Genomic DNA, 15,981 nt, shown 5'->3' on the forward strand with positions numbered 1-15,981 from the left:
TCGTGAAGACATCGAAGAAGATGAGAGCTACCCTCAAAGACAGAATGATGAAGAAGAAGAACCTCAAGAAGAATCTCAAGAAGAACCTCACGAAGAAGCAGAAGAACGGACAAGAATAGAAGAAAAGACTCCATCCAGATATGTTCAGAAGAACCATCCAGAATCTCAGATCATGGGACAAAAAGAAGCAGGTATACAAACTAGAAGAACAGTTGCAGAAGCTTCAAGCTATTTGGCATTACTTTCCTCCACCGAACCACAAAATGTGAAAGAAGCATGCAAAGATGAATGTTGGGTGAAAGCAATGGATGAAGAACTTGAGCAAATCGAAAAGAACAACACTTGGGAGCTGGTTCCTAGACCAAAAGATAAGAATGTTATTGGAACAAAATGGGTCTTCAAAAATAAATTAAATGAAAATGGAGAAGTAATTAGAAACAAAGCCAGACTCGTCTGTAAAGGGTATGCGCAGCAAGAAGGAATAGACTTTGAAGAAACTTTTGCTCCTGTTGCAAGACTTGAGGCCATCCGAATGTTCCTTGCTCTCTCAAGTTTTCAGAACTTCAAAGTATTTCAAATGGATGTGAAATCAGCCTTTTTGAATGGAGACCTGGAAGAAGAAGTATACATTGAACAGCCAGATGGGTTCATTCTTGGAAATGATCCAAATCTTGTATGTCGATTGAAAAAGGCTCTCTATGGTCTCAAACAAGCTCCAAGGGCTTGGTACTACCGGTTGGACAAATATCTTCATCAACAAGGTTTCTTAAAAGGTTCAGCAGATAGCAATCTGTATATAAAAGTTGAAAATGACAAATTGCTAATACTTGTTGTGTATGTAGATGACATTATTTTTGGAAGCAATGAAGAAGCTATGAGTCAAAGCTTTGCCTCAGTCATGCAGAAAGAATTTGAAATGTCCTTGCTAGGAGAACTGACATATTTCCTTGGTTTGCAAATCCAACAGAAGGAAGGAGGAATCTTTTTATCTCAAACCAAGTATCTCAAGCAGATTTTGAAGAAATATGGCATGGAAGATGCAAAACCAGTATGTACACCCATGGTCACAGGATGTAGTCTCAGTGCAAATGATGAATCTGCAGCAGTACATCAACCAACCTACAGATCTATGATTGGAAGTTTACTATATTTGACAGGTACCCGACCAGACATCATGCATGCAGTTGGAATAGTTGGAAGATTTCAGGCAAATCCGAAGGAGACTCATCTTCAAGCAGTGAAGAGAATTTTCAAATATCTTCAAGGGACTCAAAATTATGGCTTATGGTATCCTAGAGATACAGATCTTACTCTTCATGCCTATACAGATGCAGATTGGGCCGGAAGCGTGGATGACAGGAAAAGCACAAGTGGTGGTGCGTTCTTTATGGGTTCCAGACTGGTCTCTTGGTTCAGCAAGAAACAGAGTTCAATTGCCTTGTCTACAGCTGAAGCAGAATATGTTGCTGCTGCATCTTGTTGCACCCAACTCCTTTGGATGATGCAGAATTTGCAGGATTATCAAATCACTTGTACTCCTCCAATCCCTATCTTATGTGACAACACAAGTGCAATCAGCATCTCAAAGAATCGGTTATGCATTCAAAAACCAAGCACATACCAATCAAGTACCATTTTCTCCGGGAACAAGTACTTGAACAGAAGGTCAAGTTGGAGTATGTTCCTTCTAAGGAACAAGTTGCTGATATTTTCACCAAACCGTTGCCCAGGGACACTTTTGAATACCTCAGGCAAAAGCTGGGGGTTGTTGATGCATCATCTTACTGTTGATCATCTTCCTATTGGTGGTATAGGCTCAGGGGGAGCACATAATGCATTGTTGGCATTATGGAGAAGGAGATCTTGGAAATAGCTGCAATATGTCTCTATCTCCTTCATGATGGATTTCTGGTTACAGATCTGGAGATGCATGAGCATAGGGGGAGCATACCCTTTGCCCTTGATGTCAAAGGGGGAGAATGAAGCTGAAGATTATGTGGTTGCCATCAAGTCCAAAGGGGGAGATTGTTGGCATTATGATTCAGGTGTTGTCCTTGATGGCAAACCCATTCAGGTGATAAATCAAGAAGGACGCAGGAAATATGTTCAGCAAGTGCGTCCCCGCAGGTATACCATACAGAACCCGCGTCCAGGGACGCAGGCCAGCCGTTCAGGAGGTGCGTCCGCCCAGTGCACACATTTCAAGGCAGAGAAAAGAATGTGGGGGTTTCTTGTGTGGTATCTAGCCGACGGTTTTGTGTTTCTATGGTGTCGGCTCGTGGTTTTGTTCCATGTTTTGGGGAGAGCTTGCCTATATAAAGCAAAGGAGTTCATTTGGATTAAGCATCATCTTGGTTGAATATCTTTTGGTGAGATCTAGTCCAGATCTATGAAGGCGAATCTTCTAATGGACTGTGATCTCTATGGCGCATGATCAGATCTGTGGATCTGAGTGTTTGGGTTGGTTCTGAAGTCCTCATATCTTTTATATCTGAAGGGACGCAGGTTCAGTGAAGGGAAAGTGCGCCGGGACGCAGTACAGTAAAGGCTCAGGTGCGTCTCTGAGGCAAAGGACGCGGCGCGACTGTGTTATTGGGTGCGTCTCTGAAGCAAAAGACGCGGCGCGATAGTGTTTCTGAGTGCGCCGGTCGCAGCAAACCATAGAGGAACAGTGCGTCGACACGCAGAACAGTGGAAGGTAGACTGCGTCCAGTCGCAGGTCACAGAAAGAAAATATGCGTCCCTGTCTTAAGATGATCTGTTGACTGTATATTTCTGTTCATAAGGTGTTCTGGGTTATTTCTGTAATTACTGATCTGATATCTGTAGTGGACTGTATCTGTTATATACTTGTTGATCATTTGATTCTTCATGAAAAGAAGTAGGGGGTTGTAGCTCCCTTCCAGGAGAACTGGAAAACGAGAGAGAGTTGTAGCTCTCTGCAGGTTGCAGCCTGCGTGCTGGTAAAGGACTGCACCAGTACAAAATCATTGTAAAAAGAATTTCTTGAAAGAAGATAGAGACATATTGCAGCAGGTGGTTTTCTCCCGCATTGGGTTTCCACCTTACATCTTGTGTTCTTTGGTGTGACTGTCTATTTTCTTTATTCATGCTCATTGTTTTATGGTACTGATATGCAAGAATAATTCAAAAGATCAAATAAGGAAGATTTGGTAAATTGCTTGATAATACTGATTCAACCCCCCTCTCAGTATTATTTCCAACAATTGGTATCAGAGCAGGTCCTTCAGAAAAGCTTGATCGCTTGAAGGTAGATCGTTCATCATGAGCAACTACGAGAGAGAAGCATCAATCAGGCCACCAGTTTTTGATGGGACAAACTTCAATTATTGGAAGGTAAGAGTTACTGCATATCTTCAATCTCTTGGTACTGAAGTTTGGGACATTGTAGAAACAGGCTATGCTTTTCCTTCAGCTACTCCTACAGATCCAGCTGAGAAAAAGAAGTATGAAACAAATGCAAAAGCAGTCAGTACTCTATTAGGAAGTATATCCCAACAGAATTCATGAAGGTAATGCACTTCAAATCAGCAAAAGAAATATGGGACAAAATGATCACAAGCTATGAAGGAGATGAACAGGTAAAACAAGCCAAACTTCAAACTCTCAGAATTCAATATGAGACTCTCAAGATGTATAATGATGAAAGTGTGGCTAATTATTTTCTTCGGGTAGATGAGATTGTAAATTGTATGAAAAATTTGGGTGAAGAAGTAAAGGAGTCTCTAGTAGTTCAAAAGATTCTAAGATCATTATCCCCAAGTTTGAATCCAAAGTATCTGCAATAGAAGAAAAAGAAAATCTCCGTGTTCTTACTATGTCTCAGCTACATGGAATTCTAACTGCTTATGAAATGAGAAAGGGAGGACCATCAGATAGAAGGGAGGCTGCTTTTAAGCATCAGGCAAAGAAGATTACTATGAAGCAAGCCATGATCCAGAAGAAGAGGAAGAAGAATCAAATTTTGTCAGAAATCTTCAAAGAGGTTCTGGAAGGTTCAGAGGTAAGCTACCTTTCAAATGCTTTGCTTGTGGAAGAGTAGGTCATTATGCTGCAAAATGCTCTTATAAGGATAAAGGAAAGGAACCAGTTAGATGGAACAAGAAACAAAGCAAGAAAAGCTACTACACCCATGAAGATAGTGATGGCTTATCAAACAGTGATGAAGATGAACAAGGTAATAAATATAGGTTGTTAATGGCATTTGAAGATGATGATTATGAGGATGCTGTAGATGTGGATAACCTTTATGATGAAATTACTAGACTCAAGAGATGCATAGAAGAAAAGAACATGATTATTGATACTCTACAATTCCAAATTGATGAAAAGGAAAAACATCTTGAAAAATTAGAAGGTGAAATTGTTGGTCTTAGAAAAGAAATTGAGAAAACAAAAACTATTAATCTCAAGTTTGTCAAAGGATCTGAAACTTTGGATGAGATTATCAGTGTGCAGCGGTCTCCTCTAAATAAGACAGGTTTGGGCTATAATGGAGAAACTTCTCAAGCATCCACTTCAAAAAGTTATCTTGATGCAGCAAGAAGAAATGAGCAAGAGCACAAGGAAGATCATCAGGTAAAGCAGGGACAAATGTCAAGAAGAAACTATCAGGGGCAATCCAGCTTAAGGGTGAACAAAAGCCACAACCAGCCACAGGTAAAATCTTCTCAATTTGGTTCAAGAATAGATGAAAATAGAAATTACAATCAGTTGGCTGGTAGATCCAATAATCGCAGAAGCTTCTTCAATGGACAATGCTTTTCTTGCCATAACTTTGGTCACAAAGCAGCTCAATGTGTTGCGTATAAAACAATCATGACTAGGGAAGCTCAAAAACAAAGAAGTATGACAGGGATTACAAAAAGGACCTATAACAACTTTTCAGCTCTTGAAAATGAAGTTGAATGTTCTATTTGCAATAATTTTGGACATAAAGACTTTGAATGCAGAAGCAGGTTTCCGGAAAGAAAGGTACAAGAGCAGAAAAAGGAACAAGCCTCAGGCGCCAAAACATGGAGAATAAAGGAACCTCAAACAGAAAGATGTGGGATAGCATTTTATGCAGAAGGACAAGAAAATCTATGGTACATTGACAGTGGATGTTCGAAGCATATGACAGGTGATAAAGAAAAACTTGAGTCTTATTCTAATTTAGAAAAGGGAAAGAAAGTCTCTTTTGGAAATGATACTCCTGCAACTATAAAAGGAAAAGGTATTGCTCCTTTAAAAGAAGATGTTAAGGCTGGAAATGTTTTGTTTGTTGATGGATTGAAGCATAATCTACTAAGTGTCAGCCAGATGTGTGATCAAAGAACCGAGGTTATATTCAGATCAAATGGATGCCTTGTTCGTGATCTTGATACAGGTAAAACAGTTCTCAAAGGAAAGAGAACTCCAAATAATCTATACATATTTGATGAAGGACAACAACAATGCTATCTAAGCAAGAATGAAGAGCACTGGTTATGGCATCGAAGGTTGGGACATCTAAGCTTCTCACAAATAAGGAAAGCTTGCAAATATCAGGCAGTTCGCGATCTTCCAGATATCAAAATTCCTGACAACACCATATGCAGATCATGTCAGTTTGGAAAACAAACCAGAACTAACTTTCCAGAGAAAGAAGGATCAGCCAGCATGCCTCTTGAGCTAGTACATACAGATGTATGTGGACCATTCAGAAAAAGAACACCTAGAGGAGAGGAATACTTGATATTATTTATTGACGATTTCTCCAGGTTTGTTTGGTTAGGTCTTATGAAGCACAAAGATGAAGCATTCGAAAAATTCAAACCTTCAAAGCCTTGGCTGAAAATGAATCAGGTCACAAAATTAAGTGCCTCAGATCTGACAGAGGTGGGGAATTTACTTCAAATGAATTTTTCGATTTCTGTGATGAACATGGGATAAGGAGAGAATTCTCTACAGCTAGAACGCCTCAGCAAAATGGAGTTGTTGAAAGAATGAACAGAACAATCCAACAAATGGCTCGTGCTATGCTTGATGAATCAGGAACACCCGCAACCTTCTGGGGTGAGGCTGCACATACTGCGGTTATTATTCTCAACAAGACAAATGTCCGGGTGAACAGCACTCAAACCCCTCATGAGCTCTGGAGTGGTAAAACTCCTTCGGTAAAGCACTTCAAAATATTTGGGAGCAAATGCTATATCAAGAATACTGAGGAGCAGCTTGGCAAACTTGATCCTAGAGCAGATGAAGGCATTCTTCTTGGCTATTCTCCACATAGCCAAGCATACAAATGCTACAATAAAAGACTTGGCAGAATTATTGACAGCATTGATGTAGTGGTTGATGAAAAGGGATATATTCCTAGGCAAATACATCGTGAAGACATCGAAGAAGATGAGAGCTACCCTCAAAGACAGAATGATGAAGAAGAAGAACCTCAAGAAGAATCTCAAGAAGAACCTCACGAAGAAGCAGAAGAACGGACAAGAATAGAAGAAAAGACTCCATCCAGATATGTTCAGAAGAACCATCCAGAATCTCAGATCATGGGACAAAAAGAAGCAGGTATACAAACTAGAAGAACAGTTGCAGAAGCTTCAAGCTATTTGGCATTACTTTCCTCCACCGAACCACAAAATGTGAAAGAAGCATGCAAAGATGAATGTTGGGTGAAAGCAATGGATGAAGAACTTGAGCAAATCGAAAAGAACAACACTTGGGAGCTGGTTCCTAGACCAAAAGATAAGAATGTTATTGGAACAAAATGGGTCTTCAAAAATAAATTGAATGAAAATGGAGAAGTAATTAGAAACAAAGCCAGACTCGTCTGTAAAGGGTATGCGCAGCAAGAAGGAATAGACTTTGAAGAAACTTTTGCTCCTGTTGCAAGACTTGAGGCCATCCGAATGTTCCTTGCTCTCTCAAGTTTTCAGAACTTCAAAGTATTTCAAATGGATGTGAAATCAGCCTTTTTGAATGGAGACCTGGAAGAAGAAGTATACATTGAACAGCCAGATGGGTTCATTCTTGGAAATGATCCAAATCTTGTATGCCGATTGAAAAAAGGCTCTCTATGGTCTCAAACAAGCTCCAAGGGCTTGGTACTACCGGTTGGACAAATATCTTCATCAACAAGGTTTCTTAAAAGGTTCAGCAGATAGCAATCTGTATATAAAAGTTGAAAATGACAAATTGCTAATACTTGTTGTGTATGTAGATGACATTATTTTTGGCAGCAATGAAGAAGCTATGAGTCAAAGCTTTGCCTCAGTCATGCAGAAAGAATTTGAAATGTCCTTGCTAGGAGAACTGACATATTTCCTTGGTTTGCAAATCCAACAGAAGGAAGGAGGAATCTTTTTATCTCAAACCAAGTATCTCAAGCAGATTTTGAAGAAATATGGCATGGAAGATGCAAAACCAGTATGTACACCCATGGTCACAGGATGTAGTCTCAGTGCAAATGATGAATCTGCAGCAGTACATCAACCAACCTACAGATCTATGATTGGAAGTTTACTATATTTGACAGGTACCCGACCAGACATCATGCATGCAGTTGGAATAGTTGGAAGATTTCAGGCAAATCCGAAGGAGACTCATCTTCAAGCAGTGAAGAGAATTTTCAAATATCTTCAAGGGACTCAAAATTATGGCTTATGGTATCCTAGAGATACAGATCTTACTCTTCATGCCTATACAGATGCAGATTGGGCCGGAAGCGTGGATGACAGGAAAAGCACAAGTGGTGGTGCGTTCTTTATGGGTTCCAGACTGGTCTCTTGGTTCAGCAAGAAACAGAGTTCAATTGCCTTGTCTACAGCTGAAGCAGAATATGTTGCTGCTGCATCTTGTTGCACCCAACTCCTTTGGATGATGCAGAATTTGCAGGATTATCAAATCACTTGTACTCCTCCAATCCCTATCTTATGTGACAACACAAGTGCAATCAGCATCTCAAAGAATCCGGTTATGCATTCAAAAACCAAGCACATACCAATCAAGTACCATTTTCTCCGGGAACAAGTACTTGAACAGAAGGTCAAGTTGGAGTATGTTCCTTCTAAGGAACAAGTTGCTGATATTTTCACCAAACCGTTGCCCAGGGACACTTTTGAATACCTCAGGCAAAAGCTGGGGGTTGTTGATGCATCATCTTACTGTTGATCATCTTCCTATTGGTGGTATAGGCTCAGGGGGAGCACATAATGCATTGTTGGCATTATGGAGAAGGAGATCTTGGAAATAGCTGCAATATGTCTCTATCTCCTTCATGATGGATTTCTGGTTACAGATCTGGAGATGCATGAGCATAGGGGGAGCATACCCTTTGCCCTTGATGTCAAAGGGGGAGAATGAAGCTGAAGATTATGTGGTTGCCATCAAGTCCAAAGGGGGAGATTGTTGGCATTATGATTCAGGTGTTGTCCTTGATGGCAAACCCATTCAGGTGATAAATCAAGAAGGACGCAGGAAATATGTTCAGCAAGTGCGTCCCCGCAGGTATACCATACAGAACCCGCGTCCAGGGACGCAGGCCAGCCGTTCAGGGGTGCGTCCGCCCAGTGCACACATTTCAAGGCAGAGAAAAGCACGTGGGGGTTTCTTGTGTGGTATCTAGCCGACGGTTTTGTGTTTCTATGGTGTCGGCTCGTGGTTTTGTTCCATGTTTTGGGGAGAAGCTTGCCTATATAAAGCAAAGGAGTTCATTTGGATTAAGCATCATCTTGGTTGAATATCTTTTGGTGAGATCTAGTCCAGATCTATGAAGGCGAATCTTCTAATGGACTGTGATCTCTATGGCGCATGATCAGATCTGTGGATCTGAGTGTTTGGGTTGGTTCTGAAGTCCTCATATCTTTTATATCTGAAGGGACGCAGGTTCAGTGAAGGGAAAGTGCGCCGGGACGCAGTACAGTAAAGGCTCAGGTGCGTCTCTGAGGCAAAGGACGCGGCGCGCGACTGTGTTATTGGGTGCGTCTCTGAAGCAAAAGACGCGGCGCGATAGTGTTTCTGAGTGCGCCGGTCGCAGCAAAGCATAGAGGAACAGTGCGTCGACACGCAGAACAGTGGAAGGTAGACTGCGTCCAGTCGCAGGTCACAGAAAGAAAATATGCGTCCCTGTCTTAAGATGATCTGTTGACTGTATATTTCTGTTCATAAGGTGTTCTGGGTTTATTTCTGTAATTACTGATCTGATATCTGTAGTGGACTGTATCTGTTATATACTTGTTGATCATTTGATTCTTCATGAAAAGAAGTAGGGGGTTGTAGCTCCCTTCCAGGAGAAACTGGAAAACGAGAGAGAGTTGTAGCTCTCTGCAGGTTGCAGCCTGCGTGCTGGTAAAGGACTGCACCAGTACAAAATCATTGTAAAAAGAATTTCTTGAAAGAAGATAGAGACATATTGCAGCAGGTGGTTTTCTCCCGCATTGGGTTTCCACCTTACATCTTGTGTTCTTTGGTGTGACTGTCTATTTTCTTTATTCATGCTCATTGTTTTATGGTACTGATATGCAAGAATAATTCAAAAGATCAAATAAGGAAGATTTGGTAAATTGCTTGATAATACTGATTCACCCCCCCTCTCAGTATTATTTCCAACAATTGGTATCAGAGCAGGTCCTTCAGAAAGCTTGATCGCTTGAAGGTAGATCGTTCATCATGAGCAACTACGAGAGAGAAGCATCAATCAGGCCACCAGTTTTTGATGGGACAAACTTCAATTATTGGAAGGTAAGAGTTACTGCATATCTTCAATCTCTTGGTACTGAGTTTGGGACATTGTAGAAACAGGCTATGCTTTTCCTTCAGCTACTCCTACAGATCCAGCTGAGAAAAAGAAGTATGAAACAAATGCAAAAGCAGTCAGTACTCTATTAGGAAGTATATCCCAAACAGAATTCATGAAGGTAATGCACTTCAAATCAGCAAAAGAAATATGGGACAAAATGATCACAAGCTATGAAGGAGATGAACAGGTTAAAACAAGCAAACTTCAAACTCTCAGAATTCAATATGAGACTCTCAAGATGTATAATGATGAAAGTGTGGCTAATTATTTTCTTCGGGTAGATGAGATTGTAAATTGTATGAAAAATTTGGGTGAAGAAGTAAAGAGTCTCTAGTAGTTCAAAAGATTCTAAGATCATTATCCCCAAGTTTGAATCCAAAGTATCTGCAATAGAAGAAAAGAAAATCTCCGTGTTCTTACTATGTCTCAGCTACATGGAATTCTAACTGCTTATGAAATGAGAAAGGGAGGTCCATCAGATAGAAGGGAGGCTGCTTTTAAGCATCAGGCAAAGAAGATTACTATGAAGCAAGCCATGATCCAGAAGAAGAGGAAGAAGAATCAAATTTTGTCAGAAATCTTCAAAGAGGTTCTGGAAGGTTCAGAGGTAAGCTACCTTTCAAATGCTTTGCTTGTGGAAGAGTAGGTCATTATGCTGCAAAATGCTCTTATAAGGATAAAGGAAAGGAACCAGTTAGATGGAACAAGAAACAAAGCAAGAAAAGCTTACTACACCCATGAAGATAGTGATGGCTTATCAAACAGTGATGAAGATGAACAAGGTAATAAATATAGGTTGTTAATGGCATTTGAAGATGATGATTATGAGGATGCTGTAGATGTGGATAACCTTTATGATGAAATTACTAGACTCAAGAGATGCATAGAAGAAAAGAACATGATTATTGATACTCTACAATTCCAAATTGATGAAAAGGAAAAACATCTTGAAAAATTTAGAAGGTGAAATTGTTGGTCTTAGAAAAGAAATTGAGAAAACAAAAACTATTAATCTCAAGTTTGTCAAAGGATCTGAAACTTTGGATGAGATTATCAGTGTGCAGCGGTCTCCTCTAAATAAGACAGGTTTGGGCTATAATGGAGAAACTTCTCAAGCATCCACTTCAAAAAGTTATCTTGATGCAGCAAGAAGAAATGAGCAAGAGCATAGGAAGATCATCAGGTAAAGCAGGGACAAATGTCAAGCAGAAACTATCAGGGGCAATCCAGCTTAAGGGTGAACAAAAGCCACAACCAGCCACAGGTAAAATCTTCTCAATTTGGTTCAAGAATAGATGAAAATAGAAATTACAATCAGTTGGCTGGTAGATCAATAATCGCAGAAGCTTCTTCAATGGACAATGCTTTTCTTGCCATAACTTTGGTCACAAAGCAGCTCAATGTGTTGCGTATAAAACAATCATGACTAGGGAAACTCAAAAACAAAGAAGTATGACAGGGATTACAAAAAGGACCTATAACAACTTTTCAGCTCTTGAAAATGAAGTTGAATGTTCTATTTGCAATAATTTTGGACATAAAGACTTTGAATGCAGAAGCAGGTTTCCGGAAAGAAAGGTACAAGAGCAGAAAAAGGAACAAGCCTCAGGCGCCAAAACATGGAGAATAAAGGAACCTCAAACAGAAAGATGTGGGATAGCATTTTATGCAGAAGGACAAGAAAATCTATGGTACATTGACAGTGGATGTTCGAAGCATATGACAGGTGATAAAGAAAAACTTGAGTCTTATTCTAATTAGAAAAGGGAAAGAAAGTCTCTTTTGGAAATGATACTCCTGCAACTATAAAAGGAAAAGGTATTGCTCCTTTAAAAGAAGATGTTAAGGCTGGAAATGTTTTGTTTGTTGATGGATTGAAGCATAATCTACTAAGTGTCAGCCAGATGTGTGATCAAAGAACCGAGGTTATATTCAGATCAAATGGATGCCTTGTTCGTGATCTTGATACAGGTAAAACAGTTCTCAAAGGAAAGAGAACTCCAAATAATCTATACATATTTGATGAAGGACAACAACAATGCTATCTAAGCAAGAATGAAGAGCACTGGTTATGGCATCGAAGGTTGGGACATCTAAGCTTCTCACAAATAAGGAAAGCTTGCAAATATCAGGCAGTTCGCGATCTTCCAGATATCAAAATTCCTGACAACACCATATGCAGATCATGTCAGTTTGGAAAACAAACCAGAACTAACTTTCCAGAGAAAGAAGGATCAGCCAGCATGCCTCTTGAGCTAGTACATACAGATGTATGTGGACCTTTCAGAAAAAGAACACCTAGAGGAGAGGAATACTTGATATTATTTATTGACGATTTCTCCAGGTTGTTTGGTTAGGCTTATGAAGCACAAAGATGAAGCATTCGAAAAATTCAAAACCTTCAAAGCCTTGGCTGAAAATGAATCAGGTCACAAAATTAAGTGCCTCAGATCTGACAGAGGTGGGGAATTTACTTCAAATGAATTTTTCGATTTCTGTGATGAACATGGGATAAGGAGAGAATTCTCTACAGCTAGAACGCCTCAGCAAAATGGAGTTGTTGAAAGAATGAACAGAACAATCCAACAAATGGCTCGTGCTATGCTTGATGAATCAGGAACCCCGCAACCTTCTGGGGTGAGGCTGCACATACTGCGGTTATTATTCTCAACAAGACAAATGTCCGGGTGAACAGCACTCAAACCCCTCATGAGCTCTGGAGTGGTAAAACTCCTTCGGTAAAGCACTTCAAAATATTTGGGAGCAAATGCTATATCAAGAATACTGAGGAGCAGCTTGGCAAACTTGATCCTAGAGCAGATGAAGGCATTCTTCTTGGCTATTCTCCACATAGCAAAGCATACAAATGCTACAATAAAAGACTTGGCAGAATTGTTGACAGCATTGATGTAGTGGTTGATGAAAAGGATATATTCCTAGGCAAATACATCGTGAAGACATCGAAGAAGAGAGAGCTACCTCAAAGACAGAATGATGAAGAAGAAGAACCTCAAGAAGAATCTCAAGAAGAACCTCACGAAGAAGCAGAGAGAAAGGACAAGAATAGAGAAAAGACTCCATCCAGATATGTTCAGAAGAACCATCCAGAATCTCAGATCATGGGACAAAAAGAAGCAGGTATACAAACTAGAAGAACAGTTGCAGAAGCTTCAAGCTATTTGGCATTACTTTCCTCTACCGAACCACAAAATGTGAAAGAAGCATGCAAAGATGAATGTTGGGTGAAAGCAATGGATGAAGAACTTGAGCAAATTGAAAAGAACAACACTTGGGAGCTGGTTCCTAGACCAAAAGATAAGAATGTTATTGGGACAAAATGGGTCTTCAAAAATAAATTGAATGAAAATGGAGAAGTAATTAGAAACAAAGCCAGACTGTTTGTAAAGGTATATGCGCAGCAAGAAGGAATAGACTTTGAAGAAACTTTTGCTCCTGTTGCAAGACTTGAGGCCATCCGAATGTTCCTTGCTCTCTCAAGTTTTCAGAACTTCAAAGTATTTCAAATGGATGTCGAAATCAGCCTTTTTGAATGGAGACTTGGAAGAAGAAGTGTACATTGAACAGCCAGATGGGTTCATTCTTGGAAATGATCCAAATCTTGTATGTCGATTGAAAAGGCTCTCTATGTCTCAAACAAGCTCCAAGGGCTTGGTACTACCGGGTTGGACAAATATCTTCATCAACAAGGTTTCTTAAAAGTTCAGCAGATAGCAATCTGTATATAAAAGTTGAAAATGACAAATTGCTAATACTTGTTGTGTATGTAGATGACATTATTTTTGGCAAGCAATGAAGAAGCTATGAGTCAAAGCTTTGCCTCAGTCATGCAGAAAGAATTTGAAATGTCCTTGCTAGGAGAACTGACATATTTCCTTGGTTTGCAAATCCAACAGAAGAAGGAGGAATTCTTTTTATCTCAAACCAAGTATCTCAAGCAGATTTTGAAGAAATATGGCATGGAAGATGCAAAACCAGTATGTACACCCATGGTCACAGGATGTAGTCTCAGTGCAAATGATGAATCTGCAGCAGTACATCAAAAACCTACAGATCTATGATTGGAAGTTTACTATATTTGACAGGTACCCGACCAGACATCATGCATGCAGTTGGAATAGTTGGAAGATTTCAGGCAAATCCGAAGGAGACTCATCTTCAAGCAGTAAAGAATTTTCAAATATCTTCAAGGGACTCAAAATTATGGCTTATGGTATCTAGAGATACAGATCTTACTCTTCATGCCTATACAGATGCAGATTGGGCCGGAAGCGTGGAGGATGACAGAAAAGCACAAGTGGTGGTGGTGCGTTCTTTTATGGGTTCCAGACTGGTATCTTGGTTCAGCAAGAAACAGAGTTCAATTGCCTTGTCTACAGCTGAAGCAGAATATGTTGCTGCTGCATCTTGTTGCACCCAACTCCTTTGGATGATGCAGACTTTGCAGGATTATCAAATCACTTGTACACCTCCTAATCCCTATCTTATGTGACAACACAAGTGCAATCAGCATCTCAAAGAATCCGGTTATGCATTCAAAAACCAAGCACATACCAATCAAGTACCATTTTCTCCGGGAACAAGTACTTGAACAGAAGGTCAAGTTGGAGTATGTTCCTTCTAAGGAACAAGTTGCTGATTATTTTCACCAAACCGTTGCCCAGGGACACTTTTGAATACCTCAGGCAAAAGCTGGGGGTTGTTGATGCATCATCTTACTGTTGATCATCTTCCTATTGTGGTGGTATAGGCTCAGGGGGAGCACATAATGCATTGTTGGCATTATGGAGAAGGAGATCTTGGAAATAGCTGCAATATGTCTCTATCTCTTCATGATGGATTTCTGGTTACAGATCTGGAGATGCATGAGCATAGGGGGAGCATACCCTTTGCCCTTGATGTCAAAGGGGGAGAAATGAAGTGAAGATTATGTGGTTGCCATCAAGTCCAAAGGGGGAGATTGTTGGCATTATTGATTCAGGTGTTGTACTTGATGGCAAACCCATTCAGGTGATAAATCAAGAAGGACGCAGGAAATTTGTTCAGCAAGTGCGTCGCAGGTTACCATACAGAACCCGCGTCCAGGGACGCAGGCCAGCCGTTCAGGAGGTGCGTTCCGCCCAGTGCACACATTTCAAGGCAGAGAAAAGCATGTGGGGGTTTCTTGTGTGGTATCTAGCCGACGGTTTTGTGTTTCTATGGTGTCGGCTCGTGGTATTGTTCCATGTTTTGGGGAGAGAAGCTTGCCTATATAAAGCAAAGGAGTTCATTTGGATTAAGCATCATCTTGGTTGAATTCTTTTGGTGAGATCTAGTCAGATCTATGAAGGCGAATCTTCTAATGGACTGTGATCCAATGGCGCATGATCAGATCTGTGGATCTGAGTGTTTGGGTTGGTTCTGAAGTCCTCATATTTTTTATCTGAAGGGACGCAGGTTCAGTGAAGGGGAAAGTGCGCCGGGACGCAGTACAGTAAAGGCTCAGGTGCGTCTCTGAAGGAAAGGACGCGGCAGCGACTGTGTTATTGGGTGCGTCTTGAGCAAAAGAACGCGGCGCGATAGTGTTTGTTGAGTGCGACGGTCGCAGCAAACCATAGAGGAACAGTGCGTTCGGCACGCAGAACAGTGGAAGGTAGACTGCGTCCAGTCGCAGGTCACAGAAAGCAAAATATGGTCCTGTCTTAAGATGATCTGTTGACTGTATATTTTTGTTCATAAGGTGTTCTGGGTTATTTCTGTAATTACTGATCTGATATATGTAGTGGGATGTATCTGTATTATATACTTGTTGATCATTTTGATTCTTCATGAAAAGAAGTAGGGGGGGTTGTAGCTCCCTTCCAGGAGAATCTGGAAAACGAGAGAGAGTTGTAGCTCTCTGCAGGTTGCAGCCTGCGTGCTGGGTAAAGGACTGCACCAGTACAAATACATTGTAAAAGAATTTCTTGAAAGAAGATAGAGACATATTGCAGCAGGTTGGTTTTCTCCCGCATTGGGTTTCCACCCTTAATCTTGTGTTCCTTGGTGTGACTGTCTATTTCCTATTATCATGCTCATGTTTTTATGGTACTGATATGCAAGAATAATTCAAAAGATCAAATAAGGAAGATTTGGGTAATTTGCTTGTATACTGATTCACCCCCCCTCTCAGTATTATTTCCAACACTTTCTGA

This window comes from Pinus tabuliformis, chromosome 3_2 (genome assembly GCF_031772625.1).
Source record: "Pinus tabuliformis cultivar Carrire ecotype Pingquan chromosome 3_2, CPIR1, whole genome shotgun sequence".
In the NCBI taxonomy this organism is placed as follows: Eukaryota; Viridiplantae; Streptophyta; class Pinopsida; order Pinales; family Pinaceae; genus Pinus; species Pinus tabuliformis.